Raw genomic sequence first — 7273 nt, 5'->3', positions numbered from 1 at the left:
ACTGCCTTGCATGTCTTATGCCTCAAACCTCGGAATGTTAAAAACAGGGAAAAATAACCTTTGGACTGGGCCTAAGCAGCCTTGTTTCCCAAAAAACTGCAAAGATAACAAGAAAGTAGTTATTATGACTACTGGACTGATGACTACCAGACTGAAATGTTAAAATATTGTTTAGAATTAACATCACTGTTATGTTATCTTCCTCAATAGAAATGCTTTCCTTCGATTGATGTAGTTGTTCCCCTTCCGTTCCTCACAAATACCCATCGCAACTATGTGGGCTTCTACCTGAATCAGTGCCTCCCGAATAACATTCTTTGATTTCAAATAAAGTCTTGTTGCCTCTCACTTTGAAAGGCCCTTTGATTTTATTTTATTTTTTTAGGTTATCAATATCTTTTTTTTATTAGTTTCAGGTGTATAAAACAATGTAATAGTTATGCATTTACACCCCTCACAAAGTGACCCCCCCAATCTACTACCCCTCTGACTTTGTATATAGTATCTGTTAGCACCTGCTCTAGTAGTTCTGACCCCAATCCTCCCCCTTCCCCAAGCTTTTCTCGTTGAGAGTCACTGAGATCAACCAAGGAGGCAGGCTGGGGTGAGGGGTGGCTCTCCACTCCATTTCACAACTAACCAAACTGAGCCCTGAAAGAACTGGTGACTTGCTGAAGGTCACCCGCAGACAGAGGGAATCAAGTGGACTTGAACAGAGGGTCGGATCCAGGCTCTGCCCTTGCTCCAGTCAGGGGCCCCGGGACCCCAAGATGGGCAGGTCTGTTCCCACCTGCCACAGAAGCCTGTGAAATCTTATAGTCCCAGGGCAGACACTGAGACCAAGGTTTAAAAGGGAAGCCTATCTCGGCCACAGATGTGCATCCTAGGGGGACCATAGGGAATGAGGTTTTGGTTTAAAGATAACTGTCTTTGGGGTGGCCAGATGGCTCAGTTGGTTAGAGCGCGAGCTATGAATAACAGGGTTGCGGGTTCGATGCGCCCCCTGCAACTAAAGGTTGAAACCAGTGACTGGACCTGGAGCTGAGCTGTGCCCTCCACAACTAGACTGAAGGACAACGACTTGGAGCTGATGGGCCCTGGAGAAACACACTATTCCCCAATTAAAAAAAATTTTTTTTTTAAAAAGATAACTGTCTAAGGAGAATGACTTTGGAACCTGAGGAACACAGTGCCTAATGCTCATCCATCACTCTCTGGTACTGGGCAGCCCAAGAGGGGGCGGGGGTGGAGGACAGGAACCAGAGGGACATGTTTATTAACTGAGCACCTACTGTGTACCAGGCTTATAATAGGCCTTTGTGCCCTCCAGGGTTTTATTGAAATCAGCTGTAGTCCTGCAAGTTCGATGGTAGTACCTCTGATGTGCAGATGAGGAAACTGAGTGTCAGAGAGGGTGACAGAGTTCAATCAAAGCTGTCTGACCCAAGAGCTGAGGTGGGGGGTAGATAAACCTTCATGTAGGTGGGGGTTTGGAGCGGGGCTTTGAAGCAGAAAGGCAACCTGGCAGAGCAAGAACATTTCAGAAAGGTGATCCTGTTACTGCTGTTCTTAATGTAAATCAGATTACATCTACCCTCCAGTGATATCCCTTTTGCCCTGAAAATAAAGTCCAGAGTCTTTACCACGGCCTGCAGGGCCCCGTGTGATATGCCCCCCAACCGCTAATATTCTCTTCAGTGGCACCAATTCCCCTCCTGCCTCAGGGCCTTTGCACAGGCTGTTCCTGGCATGCTCTCTTCACTCCTCATCTACTTAATTTCTACTCTTCCAGCTGCTGCCCTCCTTCCTTACATGAAGTCTTCTGGAGCTATGGGCTGTCTCCCATGACCAGCACCCAGTAAGGATCCCACTCTCATATGCCCCCTTTTCTTTCACAGCACTGAGTAGTTTATAATTTTCTTAGCCTTCCATTTTCAAGGGAGGCAAAAGTTGGTTCTCGGGAGAGTGAAAAAAACTTAGATGGTACAATGATTTGTGGCACTACACAACAAAATCTTATCCCTTTGTATTGTAAGTCTCACTAAGAAGAAATTAAATTTAAATAATTGTAATTAAGTTTAATTAACTTAAATAATTTAATTAATTCACTGATTTAATTCAATGTTTCTCCTTAGGGAGTGGTAATGAAAAAAAGTAGAAGACGCTTCTTAAAGCATCCGTGAGTTTGCTTCTGCTGCGTCTGATGCCCTCACATCTGCCAGGGCAGGCCCAGGTCTATCTTACTCCTGTTGAAGCTCCAGTTCTAGAATGCTGCCTGGCACACAGTAGATGTTCCCATGTGCCAAGCCTTGTAGAGAACAATCTAGACAAGGCTCTGCTGTAGAGAATCCATGCTGGGTCTCCTTTCCCTGGATCCCTGGGCATCGGGGAACTGTGGAAATTTTGGGAGCTGGGGAGGGAAGAACTTCCTGGGTTCCCCAACCAGAGATCACAGTTGCTGCTGCCTCCCAAGCCTCCTCCCACACAAGACCCACCACAAGACCGGTCCAGGACAGGAATAGAGCAGTCCACAGCTTCTGCAAGGCTGGAGGGGGTGGATGCAGCTAAACCAGGCTTAGCAGGTGGCTCCCTGGGTGGGTGAAGCCTGGGCGGGGTGTGGGGAGTGTGGCAGGACTCCTGGGACTCCTGGGCTCACTTGGCTCTGCCTCACTATCTGGGGTGCCTTGGTGTGGGGACGGAGTCCCAGAGAGCAGTTTCCAGGCTCTCAGCCTCACGTGGAAAGTTGCTGGCTCAGGTAGTAGATGGCCATCAGCTGTTAGCCAACTAGCCACTGATATAACTGCTGTGGCTGCGTTGGTTGGTTGGCAGGCAGAGAAAGGGACAGCGGATTGTGGATCGTGTGGCTCCTGCTTCCTGTGTCTCCAACGCAGCTGCCGCGAGAAAATAGTGGTATGACTCCCCCATCTATGGCTCCGTGCGTGTTCATTTTTGGCCTCACCGTATCCTGCGTTCTTGTGCAGGGAACGGGAGCTGAGACCCTGCATGACACTTGGGCAGGGCTGGACCCTGGCTGAGCCTTTGCAACTTCCAGGAGAGCCTGACTTCCCTGGGCATGAGGATAGACAAGCTACGATAAACATAACACAGCTGATGTTTATGTGCACCCTCCCACCTGGTTTCCAAAAGGATTCACAATGGCTTTCACGAGAGGCAAAGAAATGAGCATTTAAAACATTCCAGGAGGGCAGGTGGGGGCTGCAGTTATGTTTGCTCAGCAACAGTCCTGGGAAGACTCTCCAGGAGCAAGGCAAACCCCTCATTGTACTGACTAGGGACTGTGCGCTCAGAGAAGGGAGGCAACCAGCCCAAGGCCACACAGCGAGCAGCACCAAAGACAGGAACTGAATGATTACGTGCTCTGGATCTCCCAGACGTGGGGTAGCCTTGCTCTGTGTCTGAGGGCAAGGCTCCCTTGTGTGCCTGCAGATTTCACAGCAGTCCCAGGAACTGAGATTAATGTTTACTCCCCAGCTCCCTTTTTAAAGCCTGTCCAGTAATTCTGGCCCAGGGAAGGGGGAAGGAGCCAGCAAGTGGCTTCACCAGCTTTATCTCCGGCTGTGTGAGTAGGGGCAGTGAATGAACTGGCAGGGCTGCTGTCATCTCCTCTCCCAGCAGAGACGTAACAGCATCTGGCTCGGCCTCCATCTAATGAATAGATCCCTTCCCAACAATACACCACCAGGGGCTGCAGCACCTGCTTGCACACCTCCACTGATGGGGAGCTCATTCCCGTTGAGACATGATTCCTGGAGGAATCAGAGATTCTTCTTGTCCTGGTTCTACTCCCTGAGGCCTGTGACGTGAGGGCCTCATGTGTAAACTCTGCAGTCCTTAATGGGGGTGTGGCTGGGAAGGGATCTGTGCATTAGATGGAGGCCGAGCCAGATGCTATTAAGTCTCTGCTGGAAGAGAAGATGACACCAGCCCTGCCAGTTCATTCACTGCCCCTACTCACACAGCCGGAGATAAAGCTGGTAAAGACACTTGCTGGCCCCTTCCCCCTTCCCTGGGCCAGAATTACTGGACAGGCTTTAAAAAGGGAGCTGGGGAATAAACTTTAATGTGGCTCAAACCTTGGCACAGTAGGCAGACCCAGCTCCCTGGACCCCACTGCCCTGGTTCAGGACTTGGTCTTGGGGCTGGAGGGCACCTTCCCTGTGCTTGCCATTTCCTAAGTATGTCACCCTCTGTGTCAGGCTCTGAGCAAAACAGACTTATCCTGACCCTAGAAGAGCTCCCAATCTAGTGGGGGAGGTGGACAGTGGACAACAACGTGAATAAATTGCTAACCTAAAAATAAAAGGGCCTTTCAAAGTGAGAGGCAACAAGCATTTATTGAGATCAATAAGAATAGCTATTCGGGAAGCACTGATTCAGGCAGAAGCCCAACTAATGTTCTGATTAGGAGAAAAAGCAGTGGGTACGTATTAGAAAGGGAAGGGGAACAATTACGTCACTAGAAATAAGGCATTTCTATTGGAGCAGACAACATAACATAGTGATGCTAATTCTAAACAATGTTTTTAATTTTCATTCCGGTAGTCATCAGTCCTGTAGTCATAGCTGCTTTTTTGTTATCTTTGCAAGCAGTTTTTTGGGAAACAAGGCTGCTTAGGCCCAGTCCAAAGGTTATTTTGCCCTGTTTTTAACATTCCAAGGTTTGAGGCATAAGACATGCAAGGCAGTTCCTCTGGCATGGCAGCGCTGTCCCCATTTTGAAGTGGCTCCATTTATATTATTGTTTACAAAATAAATCTGAAGGAAATACAGCAGAGTGAGGGGATAAAGTGATGGGAGGTCAGGGAGGCCTCTGTGAGGAGGTGGTGTCTGAGCACAGATGTCTGAGCCAGACAGCAGAACATCCCAGGGGAGACATTCTGGGCAGAGAGGAGAGCAATTGTAAGGCCCTGAGGCGGGTCTGGGCTTGATGTGCTGGAGCACGGAGAGGCTGCAGCTCAGGGAGCAACTAGGAGAGGACTGGGAGGGCAGTCCAGCTGGGCCAGCTGGTGTGGGCGTTATGTGCCATTGGGAGGCTTGGACTGGGGAAGCTAGGAGCCACAGCACAATCCTGAGGAGAGGAGAGCCTGAGCTGATGTTTAACAAGGAGGCTGCATTCCCTGGCCTCCAGAAGGGAATTGACCAAATCCTCCCTTAGGGGTCACCTCCCAACTCAAGACCACGCCTGAATGGTGCATTTTTTACGTTGCCTGATGAGGAGGTTCTCATAACTGTAACTGAAACAGAAAGTTCACATGCCTCTGCCCCTTTGTTAGTCCAGAAAAGACTCCGTAGCCCTGGTCTGGGACATGTGGCTGCCCAACTCCTGCTGCCAGGAGAGCAATGGAGACATCTGGCCTTGGCAGAGGGCTCAGTTCAGCCCCTGTGCCTGTGCCTGGGGACAGGGAAGAGGGCCCTGCTACTTGGACAAGGCGCATGGGGGGAGGTCATTAGTTGTATAAACTGTCACGGGACAGGACTGCACAGGTACTGTGTAAATGTCAAAGCAATCTGCGCACGGCTTCCCCAACTTGGATGCCTGGACAACCTTTCTAAAAGCTGTAAGGGTCTATGAAATAGTAACTGAACCTGTAAACAACCAGTGTTTGAACTACTGTGGAGAAGAATCTGCAAACCCTAAGGTGCTTGCTAATCTGGCCATTGCTTGGCAAACTAAACTATTTGGTAAACAATAACGTGCCTTGTAATTCTGCAGTGGACTTTGCAAACTGCAGTCTTTTGTAAACTGTAGAGGTATTTGCCAGCTATAGAAGGCTGTGCACCCATGAAAATCTGCGCATGAGAACTCCCACCCTGTCACCCTACATCAGCCCAACAGGGCCTATGCATGGACGTGGGGTGGGGAGGACGCGCACACAGGTGGGACAGTCGGCTTATGGTGCAAGGGTAGAGAACTGAGCTGAGCGGGTCAGAACCTCCGCGCAGGCTACTGGCTCACCTGCAGACCCTGCGCCCTCTTGGATCCTGGGGGCAGAGTTGGCGGACGGAGCGCTCGAAGGTCGGGATTCTGCCGCCGCCTGGTGGCTGCAGGAGGCACGACTGGGGCCGCGCCCCGGGACTCAGGTTCCGCCTGCCCTGAGCGCGCGAGCTCGACAGCCGCATGCGCGCACACTCCACACGCGCGTGCACACACACACACACACACACTCGCACGCGGGCCAATCCGCGCATGCGCACACATCTACGTGCGCACCCACACACACATACGGCTTCGGGATTCATTCATTCGTGTTTTCATTGACCAAATGTTGACTGAGCACTTACTAGGTGTCGGCATTGGGGACACAATAGTGGCAGATCAAATCTGCCCAGATAAAGCTGACAGACTAGCTAGACTGGCTGGACCAGGTGTGGGGCGGTGGCCTCCCTGAGAAGGTGCCATGGGAGACCAGGAATGGTGCGGAAGGGGTTTCCACGCAGAGGGTACAGTCGGTGCAAAGGCCCGGAGGTGAGAACAAGTCTTCATCATGGAGGAAGGGGCGGGCAGAAAAGCTCCTTGAAATTGTTAAATGCTGTGCTGCAGAAGTTAATAGGCAGAGGCCTGTCCCAGACTGAGGGCTGTTTGCCAGCTGAGCTAAGGATGGGAGGAGTGGTGGACTGAGGTAGAGAGATGGACGCCAAGGGGATCCATTCCTTCTGGGAACATGCCCCGATTTCCCATGGAAGGCGCTGCTCTGACTTGACGATGTGGGGAGGCTGACTCCCCTCCTCACCCCGTTTGAGCCTCTGGCTTGATTGGCTTGGGGATGTGCATTGTGACCCCTTCCCACCAAGCCAACCCTGGGACTTCAGCTGGAGCCCTGGACCCCTCTGCTAAGCTGGTGGGAGCCACTGGGTCCTGACTTGTCCCCATGAGTATGAAACTGAGACAGAAAACAGAGCTAAGGTGGACACAAGTTTTACAGGGTATTAACCATGCTCCTGGATCCAACTGTACCTGAAGCATACGGTTCTGCTTCCATGAGCAAACAAACTCCCTTCTGCTGAAGTAGGATGGAGGACCGTTTCTGCCCCAGCCCAGGCTTCAAGGATGACAGACCCAGATGACCCTGAAAAGGAGGGGCCTTCCTTGAGTTGCCACCACTCCCCTGAGAGCCCTCTCCAGGGGACTACTATCTGTCCCCAAGACTCAGTTTCTCCATCTTACAAGCTATGTGGCTTTGGGCAAGTTACTTCACGTCTCTGGGCCTGTTTCCTCATCTGTAAACTGGGGATAAAACATACTAACCTGAGA

Source organism: Rhinolophus sinicus, linkage group LG15, assembly GCF_036562045.2.
Source record: "Rhinolophus sinicus isolate RSC01 linkage group LG15, ASM3656204v1, whole genome shotgun sequence".
NCBI classification, from domain to species: domain Eukaryota; kingdom Metazoa; phylum Chordata; class Mammalia; order Chiroptera; family Rhinolophidae; genus Rhinolophus; species Rhinolophus sinicus.
The sequence above is the reverse complement of the archived record's forward strand: the minus strand, read 5'-3'. Positions refer to the sequence as shown.